This window comes from Ostrinia nubilalis, chromosome 2 (genome assembly GCF_963855985.1).
Source record: "Ostrinia nubilalis chromosome 2, ilOstNubi1.1, whole genome shotgun sequence".
NCBI lineage: Eukaryota > Metazoa > Arthropoda > Insecta > Lepidoptera > Crambidae > Ostrinia > Ostrinia nubilalis.
The window spans coordinates 9,267,140-9,282,066 of record NC_087089.1 but is presented as its reverse complement, the minus strand read 5'-3'; the positions used below and the strand labels follow the sequence as shown (position 1 = coordinate 9,282,066).

General features: G+C 35.9%; 1 protein-coding gene and 1 long non-coding RNA gene across 2 annotated transcripts in view; one reads left to right on the top strand and one right to left on the bottom strand.

The window, feature by feature from the left end:
* Nucleotides 1–14,927, top strand: part of LOC135082443 (uncharacterized) — a 155,047-nt gene that overhangs the window by 88,265 nt on the left and 51,855 nt on the right. The window lies entirely within an intron of this gene.
* The window catches only part of LOC135086486 (uncharacterized), a 94,609-nt gene that overhangs the window by 56,454 nt on the left and 23,228 nt on the right, over nucleotides 1–14,927 (bottom strand). Inside the window, exon 2 of the long non-coding RNA XR_010260501.1 lies at nucleotides 6,326–6,402. This is a non-coding gene — a long non-coding RNA (uncharacterized LOC135086486). The remainder of the gene's footprint in view (nucleotides 1–6,325; nucleotides 6,403–14,927) is intronic.

Below are 14,927 nucleotides of genomic sequence, written 5' to 3'. Positions count from 1 at the left end.
CCACGCGCGTGGGCGGCACATCTACATACGCGCGTCAGACCCCGTGTCGACGCCCCGATACGTAGAGTTATACAAACACAACTTAATTAAATAACAAATAAGTGAGACGTAACAAAATACCCACACAAAAAAACCGTAAGTTTGTTTTTTTATCCACGACGAGGAAGCTCTTGGCCTGTATCTCACCTGGTGGTAAGTGATGATCAGGCCCAAGGTGGAAGCGAGCTCCGGAATCCTCAATCACGGAGGAACTGGCTATCTTACCTCTAACTGCCGGAACACAACAATGCTGTTAACATTGTTGTTTTTTTTTAATCAAACATTTCAGACATTTTCTGTTAGATCTAGAAATAGTTTTTCAACTAAACAAACAGTGCAATGGACAAATCTTGTAATACATAATTTATAGCTTAGTGTTTTATCCTAAAAGGTCCCTGTGAAGTTTCTTTGAAGAACTTCTCCTTTGGCAATTCACACGTGATTTGGATTGAAGATACAATAGTATCAACTCTTCTATATTTAGTGAAACTAGCAGTACCGGAACCGAAATATTCATGATTATTTGATGTTCCCACTTACCCTCGTAACGCGAGACCCTAAGTGGTGAGTCCGGGTTTCAACCGCGGAGCGTAATCGTGAACTCACTCAAGTTCCAGTTCAAATTTTTCCATCCCTCTTTTCAGTATCAAGATGACACGTGTAAGCTTTACCCGACGATAAAAACAGTTAATTAAATACATAATGAACTTGACAAATTATGATGGCGTTGATTTTGAACTCGTTCACTCACATTTCGACGGGTTTGTTCCCATTTTGAAATGAATTTAGTCATTGGCATGTCACAATAAGCTTTTATCTTGGGCCTCGCGACCTACTTTATTTCTAACTGATAGTAAATATGAATTTTCATATCCCTAATATGAGAAATTATGGGTTATCCGTACGAAATTCCTTCCCCTATTTCATCCGCTTTAAGATTTATTTTTGCGAGAAAACTTTATCTATCTCCTCCTTGGTCTTATCTAACTCTACGCCAAAATTCATAAAAATTGGTTCAGCGGTTTAAGTATGTAAACGTACGTACATAAGTACTCGTATTTACATTATTTTATACATACACGTTCGTTCGTTTGCCAAATGACGTCCACTGCTGGATAAAGGCTTCCCCAGACCTCCCTAACGACCGGTCCTGCGCTGCCCGCATCCATTATACCTACATTTATTAAAACAAAATTATCTAAACTTGTGTGACCTAAAGACAACATTTTTGTTACCTAACGGACCCTAAAAATCAAACGGCCTTTATTTTGGTATGTGTACCAGGTAGGTACCTATTAGAAAACGCTCAGCGCGTTTTGATGTCGCTCTTACGACAGGGCGTCGTTTGCCCGCGCAGGCCGCAGGTTACGATGGCGATAAGGCACGGGCCTCCTATCAGGTGATTGCTTTCAGCCAGGGCTTGACCTCGCCCGAGTGCTCGCTCCACTTTTACTGATACAATGTCTTTCCCCGCTACACAAGATCTCTGTTCAAGGTTCTTCTTAAAAAAAAAAAGTAAAATATCATGAAATATCGCTCACTGATTAATCAGAAACTAAAACCTACAAACTTTAAATTTGGCATGTAGTTTCCTTAGGGTGTAAACATCCGCTAAGAACAGATTTTATGAAACTCCACTCCTAAGGGGGTAAAACATGATCCACACGTACGAAGTCGCGGGGACAGCTAGTAAAAGATATATTCGTTAAACACAAAACTTTAACGGGTCGTGCAATAAAAAGTAACGATGATCATTTGCAATTTCAATGCAGCGTTCTTAAATTGAATATAAACTTTTTCGGTGGTTAAACAAAAAGACGCAATAAACCTGTGGCGTTCACGAAAATATACGATCAGTGTAAAAACCGGGGCGATGTGGCGGCGATAGACACGTCACGTATTTCCCCGAGACCGTAAAAACGTGAAATATGGCCATTAAAATGTCTACGTCTTGATATGACATGGTTATTATCCTTTGGTTTATTTTTAATTAAAATCATTTATATTCTCTGACAGTTCGCCCCCAATAGCGAAGTGGGTTATATTTTGTGGGACGGCTGCCGGGATTGGTGGATATCAGCGGCAAGCGCGGTTATGGGTTCAAATTCGACTTGGGACAAATGATAGTGTGATGTTATTTAATTTTCTTTTCACTTTTAAGACTTTAAACGGCATGATACTAAACTACAAATCCTATTGTTCGAGGCTCTATATCTAAATAACTACTCGTAAACATCTGCTATGAGGTCACGTGTTATAGAAACTTTTACTTACCTACCATTACCAAACAATGCTGATATGATCTGTTAAAGTAAATATTTTCTTATATTTATCATTTATTGTTGGCAATATCATAAAAACAATAACAAAAGCTAACCGAGATTCCGCGACTCGCTTTGTTTTACAAAAAAATAAACAGACACGGATTTTATTTCGTCCAGCCTTTTAGAGCCCTCATTTATTTTAACTTCCACAATGAAACGTCATGAACGTTTATGATGCCCGTTATTTATTAAACAAAATGTTCTGAATTACGCCCGTTCATAGTATGGTAAATAGATTATGACATTTGTTATAAAATAAACATTAACAATTATAGCTTGTTTGGGAGCAATAACTAGTAGTAGTAAAATAACAAGAATAGTAAACTAGGAAAACCACCGAACTACATAGTTTTCATATAAAGACATATTATTTGGTGTCAATTTGAATTTGAAAGTCATTTCTGGAAAATTGGCACAAAGTTTTGCAGCTGCTTTAAAATAAAATAATTCATTAATTATGACAACAGACAACAGACTATATAGGTACTATAACTAAATTGTCTACCGCATTAAATGTTAGTAGCTTTTTTATGTTTTTTCAGTACAACGCAACGTTAAATTATGATGCTCATGAAAAAACCTTTACAATGCTATCTTGTCCGGAAGCTTGTCATAAAATAGATCAAGGACTGTCTGAATAAGGGGTACTTATATTCCTCCAACCAAATTCGGGCGCTCGTTATAATCGAATTTAGGTTAAAATTGTTGCCATAGCCTGTCACTAATACCCTAGCTAGCCAGTGACTAAAGTGAGTCATATAATACAGGTAGAGAGAGCGGTGCCCCGGCTAATCCATTGCTGATAGAAGCGAACGAGTTCACGTAACCAATCGATGGTCCACGAATAAAAAGGACATCCCACTAATTTTGCTCATTCTCCCTGGCTTCAGCCCAGATAGAGTAAAGAAATACGGGCGGTAGCAATTCGAAAAATACTTATGCAGTTTATAACAGTAGGTATAAAGTACAACTATTTCTGTGGATAATATTTTCAAAGCCATGTCTCATATTTCTAATACATACTGGTCTCATATTTCTTAAAATAATACACATTACAAAAGACAAAATAGTAAATAAGTAAAATGGGTTTTTACAACCCAGCTGACGATGTTAATTACATAAGTACAAAAGAAATAAAGGCCGAAACAAGGGGCGAGTCACTCGAATAAATCCCATCAAGATAGGTATTAAGGAGCGGAAGCAGTACAAATAACTTTTGGCCCTCGCTACATATTGCCTACTGAAATAGAAAAATAGAGGTATTATCGCGAAGACAGTTGTAAGGTCGCTCTTATAATGGTTATTAGGTAATTAATGTAATCTATCTGAACTTAATGACACTCAATGTACTTTAGATGCATCGATATGAGTACTGTACGTACATACTTATTTGGATATTTTGAGGAGTTCTTGCAAAAAAATGGGTATCTTTGGGAACCTTTGCAACTAGAATAATCTCCTGGTCATAATTTATTTATTTTTAGGCAGATCATAAGTCTGGAAGTTTGAGTAGGATAGTTATCCATTCTTAGTAGTTACTAAGAATGCACTCAACAAGCCGAAAGGCAGTCTTAGAACGAAATGAAGTACGACTCTATAACCCCCTAAAAAGATACTAAACTTTAATAGATGCAAAGACTGAGAGATGACTTTCACTAGACAAATATCTAGGACTCTACTCAATGTAAACACTTTACTTAATCCACTAACAGTCATTTAATTTAGCTACAACACCTGAAACAGCAAAATCGGTTCATTTTTGTAAGAGCGAGGCATGTTCATCAAAGAACAATAAATACACACTGGCAATAAGCGTGGGGACACTTAGGCCGATGTCGATTTATCGGTCTAGTGCCAAATGTACAAACAATAGAGCCTTGTATTGTGGCTATAGGTAATTAATACCGAACGTGGCGAACCGTGAACCGCTATGCAAATGGATATATGGGCTTTTGATAGTCTGAGAAATGGTGGTGCGATAAATCTTATAGCACGTGGCATCGGTTATGTGGCAAGTTAAGTTAAACACTGTAGTGTCTTATGTAGTCGCAGTAAGAGCGATTTTGCAACAGAAATGGATAGTCTGATGTGCTATCGACTGTACATTAATCGTGACATCTTGTCGTTGTAACTACAACTGTGATAAGTGTCGCATTTACTTTGATATTTGGCAACAAAAATGTACCTGATGTGAAGTAATTCTTGAGTATTAGTTATTTAAAATTGTCATATAGAATCACGGCTGTAAATGTAAAGTCAACAATGCTTAAACATTTATTTATCGTCTAACTCTGAGACTGGGTCAGTCTCGTGTCGTATAAAACAGACGTAAAATCTTTAGTAGGTTAATGGTAATTTACACCGCGTCCGCAGGGGTCTTATCTACTTACTTTTCAAACGATTTTTTATACAAGATTAACAATAATTAAAGGATACTTGTAATTTCAAAACGATACAAAAGTTTGTATAATAATTTGACAACCAACTTTTAATTAATATAAGAGGATTAACTAGGTAATCTAACCTACCCTACCTAAAACAAAACAATTTTAATTACTTATGTACCAATCTGATAGTTTAATAACCACCAAGAAGTAAACATTGTAACAAAAATAAGTCACCACCCTCGCTTCGTCCAGTCATTAAGTGGCCTCAACATCTCAGGATGGCGGCCATTTCTCAACTATCGATCTCTGGGCGGAAACAATCTGACGTCTGCGGTCCGATAGCACGCGCCAGGCAATCATGAAAGTAATTATTTAATTATCAAGTTAAATGCACATTTAATGACACTAGAAAGTAAACACTGAAGTATTACTCGTACATCAATGACTCAAATAAAGAGAGATGTGTCGTGTCAGTGCCTGATATGAGTTGGGATCTATTGTATGTTCAAAAATAAAGGTTTTAAAATTCATATCCTTAAATATGTAGGTACGAGCTACGAGTATGTTCGATGGTAATTATCTACTTAACGTTTGGGGTAAATGATTGCTTGCAATGAATTATCAATTATCTGAGTTATTATAATAGCTTTTAATTTCTTATGCACGCAGACAATCGAAGAACTACTTCCATTCACCCAAAATAGCCAAAACAATAACAATAAATCCCTATCGATCTCCAATATTAAACACAGCTTGCCACAACTCGCAAACTGTTCACACAAACAGACCCGAATCTCGAAATTGAATTGTAATAACATCTCTCTCGATCAGAGTATCAAGACAATGGCTTGTTGAGACGACGGCGCATTTGATTTCAGTTGACAATGCAGCGATCTATTCGACACCAGACGATTTTGGCGTCCACAGAATTAGTCAGCGCTGAGATTGGTAAAAGCTAGCTTGAGGACTTGCCACTATTTCGCAATAAATCAAGCTTAGTCTAGCAATTGACTCGTGTCACTTTAAATTCTATTTTAACGTGAGCTCTAAGAACGCCGCTGACGTCTTGTTTACGATTCGACTTTAGCTGAATCAGAAATCGAATTTGAAATTGTGTCAATTGCATTGGAACACGTTTGTGTCTGTTGCTATGGGTCGACCTACATTTTACCGTATCGCTTCTGAAGTTTGCGGTTGTTTTGAATTGCGACAGAGATTACTTTTTATATTCTGCAATAGGTAATACCTACATGAGGTATTTGTCGGTGATCTCATTCATATACGAATATAATAGTTCTTGCCCTGACAAGATCCAAGAAACACATCGTCAGACAGCAAGTTTCAAAATTCAAAGATTATTATTTTACAAAATTAATAAGTACCTTTGTCTTAATTGTTAAGTACTCTACAATAAAACATACTTCACACTAATCAATAAGTTGGATTTTAGAAAAAAACATTAAACCTATTTTTAATGTCACTTCTCTCATAGGTAAAATGTAAATCCCACAATCCTAGTTCTATTTTATTCCCACAATACTTACTCAAAGCACAATAAAATATTTGGTTTGGTACCTTTCAGTTGGGCGCTGCGTTGACTGCTAACGAGCCGCATTGTGGCGAGTCGGTCGTCCGGTGGGGGCAGCTACACTCTGCAATAGATAAATTAACATTTACATTTCTTTGTACCCCTAAGGCTTCAGAAACTCCACGTAACGAACGACACAATAGTGTACCGGCACGTTCGCAAAAAGAAAATCAAGCGGATTTGGAGAACGTCTTCCAAAACCGATAAGGCGCCCTAATTGCATTCTTAAATTGAGGTAAACATTTACTTATTTTGATAAATATTTGGGTTTTTTTAACAAACGTTAAAAACAAAATTGCCACGAACCGGCTAAAACATTTTTATGAGAATCATTCATGTTCTCATTCATTCATACTACGGCATTACCACATTGTAAAATAAGCTCACGGTGATTAATTTTAAAAAGATTTCTTACGACCTATATTTATAATGACGTTTCCGACTCCAACTTCTTAATATGATAACCCTCGGTCACAAGCGCAAGAGTCGCCCCGATGTGGAGGCTTCAGCCGGTAATGCCATTAACCACAAACAGAACGCCACAAAGTGCCTTCGCTCTTAAAATGGAATTTTCAAAGAAAGCTTCTTCCGCTTGCATTAGAATATAAATACTTCATATTATTCAGGTAACTCGCTGTTTCCTGTGAGAAGAGGAAATATATATCAGACGTATATTTTCATAAAAATGCTGCTGGGATTGTGTGTTCACTTTTGAATTTTATTTACAGTGCTACAGTTTGTTATGGTGATATTCCATATTGAGTCCACTCAAACTACTTTCAACAAACTTTTCTATCATCGTTTATTTATCATACTAAAGTACCGTGTCTGTTTTATTAAATAAATGATTATATTTCTAAAGTACATTATGATAAAAATATATTTCTTCTTTTCAGAATTATTACCGCAATTCATGGTTATTCTAATTCTTAAATAACTTGGCTATTGCTTGTCGAATAATTATTTGTTTCTTAGTTACCAAAAACAACTTTGCTTACTCATAATAACTAAACTACATACAAGATAAGTAGGTTTGAAGCAAGCCCTATTCTGGCCTTTATTAAATGAATGAATTTTATCGTCCATCTTTATGGCGCAGGTTGTAGATAATCGGTCCCAAAACGAGAAATAGGGGTCAATTTAGTATAATACATCCTCCATATAACGGTGGTATGGTAATAACGGGCTGTTCCGCGCGGGGTCCTCGCACGCAACCCCGCTTCCGGTCAAACCCCGGCTTTACACAAATGTATAAACGTAATGAACAACTGCCGGTATGTCCCTGGTAATTGTACACATGATCATTTCAATTGTCTGTTTTCTGTTATACAAGAAAATTGGACAACATAATGAATGACTAAAGAACAAAATTATACCTACGGTCACAGGGCCTGTAATCTATCAATTTGTATAACTAAAACAAATGACCAATAGGTGAACAAATAAATACTTATCGCTTTACCATTAGCCAGACAGCAGTGAATGGTGGAGGCAATAATTAACTTTTTAAAAAAATAAAACCGACTTCAAATGCGTGAACACAAAAAAAAAACTAAAAATTAAAAATATTGCGTATAAAAAAGTTCATCCCCAATTTTCCACCCTTGGGGGTGAACTATTTTCTTCAAATTCGCATGAAACCATCCTTTTGATAATACCTATTCAACAAAAAAATAATCGTTCAAATTGATTTATAATCGGCGGAGATATTGCGTATAAAAAAGTTCATTCCCAATTTTCCACCCTTGGGGGTTGTTTTTTCTATTATTAAATTTAAATGGGACCACCCTTGAGGTATTACCTATACGCCGAAAAAAGATTTGTTCAAATCGGTTCATAATTGGCGGAGTTATCGCGTAACAAACATAGAAAAAAAAAACATACGGGTCGAATTGAGAACCTCCTCCTTTTTTGAAGTCGGTTGAAAATGAATTAAATGGAATGCTTTTAACACGCTGCGCTTCCACATAATTTTAAATGCATTGTCCGGCAAACTGTTAACCTGGAAATACTTAACCTGTTACGTGTTTAACGAACCAAGATTTACGCCCGCATTCACAAACATTACTATGAGGTCTCACAGTGCGCGTGGACGCACAGGGTGACACACGAACCAATCACAGAGCTCTATTCGACGCTGTGCGTTCGATTTGCTACTTCACATAAGCAAGCATCGTTTGTGAATACGGAGGACGTAAGTATCATTGGGGTGCACTGAGAAAAAGTTTATGAAACTTAAAAATGGAAAATTTTCTAATCATTTTTTTTTATTTATTGATACTGGTAGGTAGCAAAGATTAACTGAAAAAGTAACTACAAATTGTTTATCCATTTTATACAAAGTTTTATCTGGACAAATTAAGGTTTTGAAATAATTCCGATATCTTTTAGTGATATTGCCTTTGTTATTTTATATAACTTAAAAATAATTGAAAAATAATACAATATCCTACCTAATAATATTAGGAATAACTGAGGCATTGGTAATTTATGACATTGTTCTATTATAAACAAAAACAATACAGTATGACCCAGAAAACAATGGAAGATAGGTACATCAATTCCTATGGGAAGCTAGAAGCTGTTCATCTAATTTATTATTTTTATTTTTACGGCACTATTGGCGTCGTATATTCGGGCAATCCCTTGTAGCCGTAAACTTGCTATCGGACAGGGCTATCGAACGGGCCCTCTAACCGTTATTTGTAAGGATCCCTGAGGGCTGACCCTTTCGAAGGAGGAGCAACATCGCGCTTTTAAGGGATGTTTTTATTTTAGTTATCGGTTAAATGCATGTCATCAGTAATTTTTCTTCATTAAAACGTGGGTATTTTTGTATGAATGCAGTTACACAAACAAATCAGAAAAGTCTTCTTGTAACAGTTTACAATAGAGCTTCGTTAGGTAGCTAAGAACCTTAATATATTCTGAGCCTAAAGCCGTCAACCCATAGTCAATACCTATCTCTTCAGCAAATATTAACTCCATTGTTTAAAAATATTAAAAACATTCGGAAAAAATCAACGTGGTTAATAAGTATTAACATTAATGTTAATTTGTTTTTAATTCCTACTTTTTCTACAAAACCCTATACGATTTTGACAGCAAACATTTGAGCTTACCATTGAAATGAATTGAGAATATTTAAACGGGCTGTTTTTCTTTCATTTATCCGACTGTGAAATGGATGTTTATTTAAGCAACGTGCAATATCTTCAAAGAAAACCCTTAGAAAAGTAACTGGTTCTTTGGTAGGGATAGGTAAGATAATTAAGTAAACAGACACAAATTTTCAACTGTTATTCGTCTAAATAATTTACATAGGTACATAATAATCACATACAGCGATATTACCCTTTCCATGATGGTAGCTGAATTTTCCATAAATAGAACTTAGATTAATTAAGGTTCAAAACTTCTATAACTGATTCCCTTGTCCCGCTGGCGTGACTTCCATTAAATGATTTGTTCATTTAAAGTTCGATTGGGCTGTCATATCTTAATAGGCAAAAGCCCCCAAATAAATAAAGATTTTTACAAAATAAGTTCAAAACCAATGAAAGTATTTTTCTCTATTTCTGATACTGATAATGAAGGAGAATGTACTGAAGTATGTCCTACAAAGCTACTCGTAATAACGTTTTATTACACTTAAAAAAGAGACCTTCTTGAGAAATAATACAGCAAGGATATGCTGAAGAGTTTAATGACTCGAATATAAGCTGTATTAAGGGGCTTCTCTTAAGCTACTGGCACTAACGGATTAAAGCCACTTAACTTTAATAACTTACAGTTCCTTATATTATACTTACACGTTATATGACACTTACAAATTAAGCCTATTAAACACCCTAATACCTCCTTTAGTCGGTTAATACTTACTAATTCAATCTTGATATTTATTAAGGCTGGGTTGCACCATCTTACTTTAACTTTGTCAAACTTCAAAAATCTGTCAAACTCCATACAAAAAACTAGTTATCGTTATAGTTACGGTCAAAGTTTATTAAACGTCGATTCAGCGTGATATTTGCACCATTTTCAGACTAGAATTATTACATTGTTATAATAGAATGATCAATTAGGGTAATGAGAATATGACACCCTAATCAGCTTAATGGCCAAATCGGACTCGGCTGGAATATTTCAATGCTTTACTAACGACTAGCTGTCATCCATTTTCCATCGTAGATTCAATTTACCAACACTATTTCATTCACATAATAATTGACAGTATTTCCCAAGTACAAAAAATCATAAACAACCAAATTAACAACTTCCTCCTTTTTATAGGTAGATGAATAAAAACCAAAACTACCGTCATTTTAGCTGACTATCTTTTAAATCAAAACATTTAATTTACTTTATTACATGCTACGTAAACGTACCATTACCACTAACGCTGGAAAATTGCTTACTCAAAAACTGGGAATTGTTAACCGACTGGCTTGAAAGGAAGTGTGGTTTCGCCTCTTCCGGTTTTCTGTTCACGCAACATGGCAGAACTTCCGGCGTTGAAAATAGTAAATGTAGCGGCGAAGTCTACTATTTATGGTATGCATCTAAGATTTAACTTCGCTATATTTCTCCTGAAACCTGTATTAAAGTCATAGTGATATAAACATGTTTTGACAATATTTCACAATAGTTTCACCATAAAGAAACAAAACATGTAAGCTCTCGATTTACTTACCACAAAGTCTTTAGTTAGCTAGTTTTTGTCCCTCGATCATTACTCTCTAATTATTTACCCATATTGTCATTAATATGAAGGCCAGTAATAATAATTAATCGACTTCTTTTATTTTCATTACATTCCCTGCAGAAACCAAAACGGTATTTTGGCAAAAGTCAGATTAAAGGCAACGGCACCTGAACAAATAAGACACAAAGGATTGCAATGGCGATGTTATTTCGCATTCGACCCGTCGTAACCCGCGTTTCTAATCCGAACCAAGTCGCTGAAAGCCTGTCATTGTGTGTGACATTACAAATGAACTGTCTCGTCCGTATGTATTCCCAGAAAAAATATTGGTTTTGAAAGCTAAATGTTAGCAAGTAAATGTTATGGCGACTGGTGTTTTGATATTGAGATGATAGACTGAACTCAAATCTCGTTTTGCTAATTATGAAGATATACGTTTCAACGCCGCATCAAAGTAGGGAAAAGAGAAGACATTTCTCTTGAACAAAAACTAATTTTCAAAGTGTCACTGCAAAGTCTGACGGTACACCGTGAAAAAAAAAGAAATAAAAACTCTCAAGATCTGCCATTTGTCATGAAACTGTATCCATGTCCGTATTGCAAAGTTTAAAAGGAAGCTCGCAGTCACGGTGTATTTCAAACTTAATTACTTTGATTTTTCTTAGCGAACATCTGTTTTTAAAATGCAGAAATTTCTGCATTTTTTATCTAGAAAAATTACAAGTATCTAGGGCAGGGAAAACTTTTAGCAAGGGTTTCTTAAGCGTTAGTTAAAAACTGGAAACGTCGGCAAGTCGCGCAAAGGAGGCTCCACCGAGTCCGAGTGAGCCACTAAGCCGTCTTCTTTCAAGCTCTAATTTAAAAAGCCCCCGAGCATAATGTCGCTACTCTAATGTGCAGGGAAGCAATCTTTAATAGAATAAAAGTACCTACACTAGATTTGTAAACCAAAAATATAAAATATCAAAAGACCGACCTCGGAGATATGAAATTGGAATTGGGTTATTAATGGACTCTAACCGCATAAAGTCAAACTCGGAACGTATTAAATATATAGGTATCTTAATTAATAAACTTAATTCGTAATAACCTTATAAAGGTTAAGGTACCAATTCCACTATGATTTAACAAATAAATCTTCTGCATCAAAATCAAAAATCAAAATCAAAATTAGTACTTACAAATCGTCAAATGCTCTTAAGGTTTACAGTTAACAGTTTATCAATATCGCATGACAAACTTACAAAGCTTTGTAAACTTAAATCGATCTTGAATATGAATACTGCACCAAACATTTCTCAGAAAACTCCAATTCTGGCATCCTGCCGTGTCTCTGAGCCGTTTTCAATCGTATATCAATACAATCCTGGCTCTGGCACGTTTCACAAAAACTACTCAGAACTATTGAATAACTTGTACCAATTGCGTTTCAATCGTATTGAATCTCAAGTAGGCATATTGAATTGGGTCATCAGACAAATTGTTGGTTTTCAAACAAAACATATCAAACCCAGAATTTAGGTCTTAAGTCGTTTATTAGATGACTACTTAGCTCTGCTTTGGACAACTCGCGTAGGTAATTAATTAATGTTGTGTGTCCGGTCCTAAGAAGCTAGGGTATTGAGTACGTAATGTAATTAATGATATTAAGTTTTTTCAGTTTCATCGTGTATCATATAATTTCCCAATAAATCTAGGAAGTTATTTTAATTCATAAGTTGACAATGAGACTCGCTTAAACTATTCAGACTACATACGAATATCGACACATAGAAAAGCGGTTTTGGCATTTCAGTACAACTGGTACAACTAAGGTTGTACTAGACAACCTTTTGGTAAAACGACACAATAATTGTGGCGTGTTTATTTAATTTATCGTTAGTAAATAAAGGTTTTCTCAGTTAATTGAACATCTAAAACCGGTGTAGGTCCAGAGTTAATGAAGCCGTTCTTATCACCCCGCAACGCGCAATCAAGGCCGGTGGGCAGCCGCAGTTTGCGTTGGTTTAACCTTTGCTCTACGAACTTCACCCCGACATGACATTTCAATTTCATTTCATACATAACAAAGAGGGAAGAAAGTTATGCTCGCTCGTTATACATTAAGTTTGTAGACCTTTTTGCGAAATAGACAGTAACAAACCGATAAAAAGTTAGTTTGAGGCGTGTCGTTGAAAAAGATTTGTCTTTCAGACAAAGAAAAGATTTTGAAAAAGATTTGTCTTTCAGAAATAACCTATAAAGAATGTTTTATTAACAAAAATGTAAACGTGAGAATAATTAAAACTCAGTTTAATAAAAAAAACGATTTCAATCAACCTCAAACGACAAAATTGATCAGTAACTAGGTACACTGAATAAACACAGCTACTATTTCATTTATTTAAGCAGTACCTATGGCAGTCCCGAGAAATAGTTGAAACGCGAATTCCTCTGATCAAATACTTGTTTTTCCTGTCGAAAAGCGTTATAGCAAATTAAGTCGCAAAGTATTATGAGTGCACCCGACACTCATTCGTTCCGTAGCAGTTCTGAACGAAACTTGTCCAAGTTATAATAACATTGGATCGAAACTACGTTCGACTGTGCAGCGTCGCGAATGCTATATCACTCCGTTGCCGCGTTCGTAACCACTTTGATAGAAACTTTGAACGCTCTATCGAGATTTAGGAAAGATTCTCGTACGAAGCTCACTTTGATTTCGAACACATACATATAAATACTAGCATGGATTAATTTAACAGGTAACAAGGCTATGTGGTTGGTTAAGCCAATGACACAAAATCAGTTCCATTTTCAATTTGCATTTTGCAATTTATTTTTATTAATTAACTAGGAGCTGTGCCCGCGACTTTATTACGGGTGAAAATAGTTTGAATAATGCTTGCCGCTTGTGCCACATTTTTCTTTAATTCTTCGCCCTTATTGGCTGTAGAGTGATCTTATATAAATTAGCTTTCTCAATAAAGGGCTATCCAAGAAAATTAATTTTTCAAATCGGACCAGTACCACAGAATAAGTAATAGTACAGGTACAGAAGGATTACTCCGCAAGACGATTTAAATAAATGCGAGTCTTGCTACGACGCGATACAGTGGAATTCAGCTCGCATAGCACTACGTACCTACAATTTTATTCACCTACAAGTTTTGTCTCTTTCTATCGCGTGCCTCTGAACTCTTCTTACGCTGTTAGGGTTGCTGTCTAGTGAAAAAATAATTAATCTACTTATTTGTAAAGAGGTACGTACTACGTATGTAGGTAAGTATGCATTCATTATGGAAAACCTTGGGAGAGGCCTTTGTCCAGCAGTGGACGTCATTTGGCTGAAACGAACAAACGAATTCTGAGCAGTAGTCATGGTAGGTTAGGTTCCTATATCCTAAGAATTATTGATTACCTACATGGCCAACATACCTTTCAGCATCTTTGGGAAGCGAAAAAAAAAGATAAATCCGGTAGATTTCTTTTCGAATTTTAACACCCGAACGCCGCACAATATTTCTTTCTCTTTATGTCCATTTTTAAATAATACTTCGATCATAGAATTATAATCATACTACAACGCACGCCAGCGTCCTGACGGGCGCGCGCGTGACACTCGACTGATATAATACCCGCCGGCGGGGCGCTTCGCTGTAGGTAATTATCGGATGTACCGCGCGGAGTGAGCCAGGCCTGCCAGTACTTAGTTCCTGAGATTACTTAACGCGTTCTATCAAACTCTTCAGCTTTATAATATTAGAATAGATTTAAAAAGCTCTAAGTAAGATAGTTTTAAGGTTATCTAAAGCTCTATTTCTCAGATGCTTTTAACGGTTACATCTATTGGTGAGCGGTTAACTGATCAGATTGATTGATGAGATTCGCGGCAACCAATCACA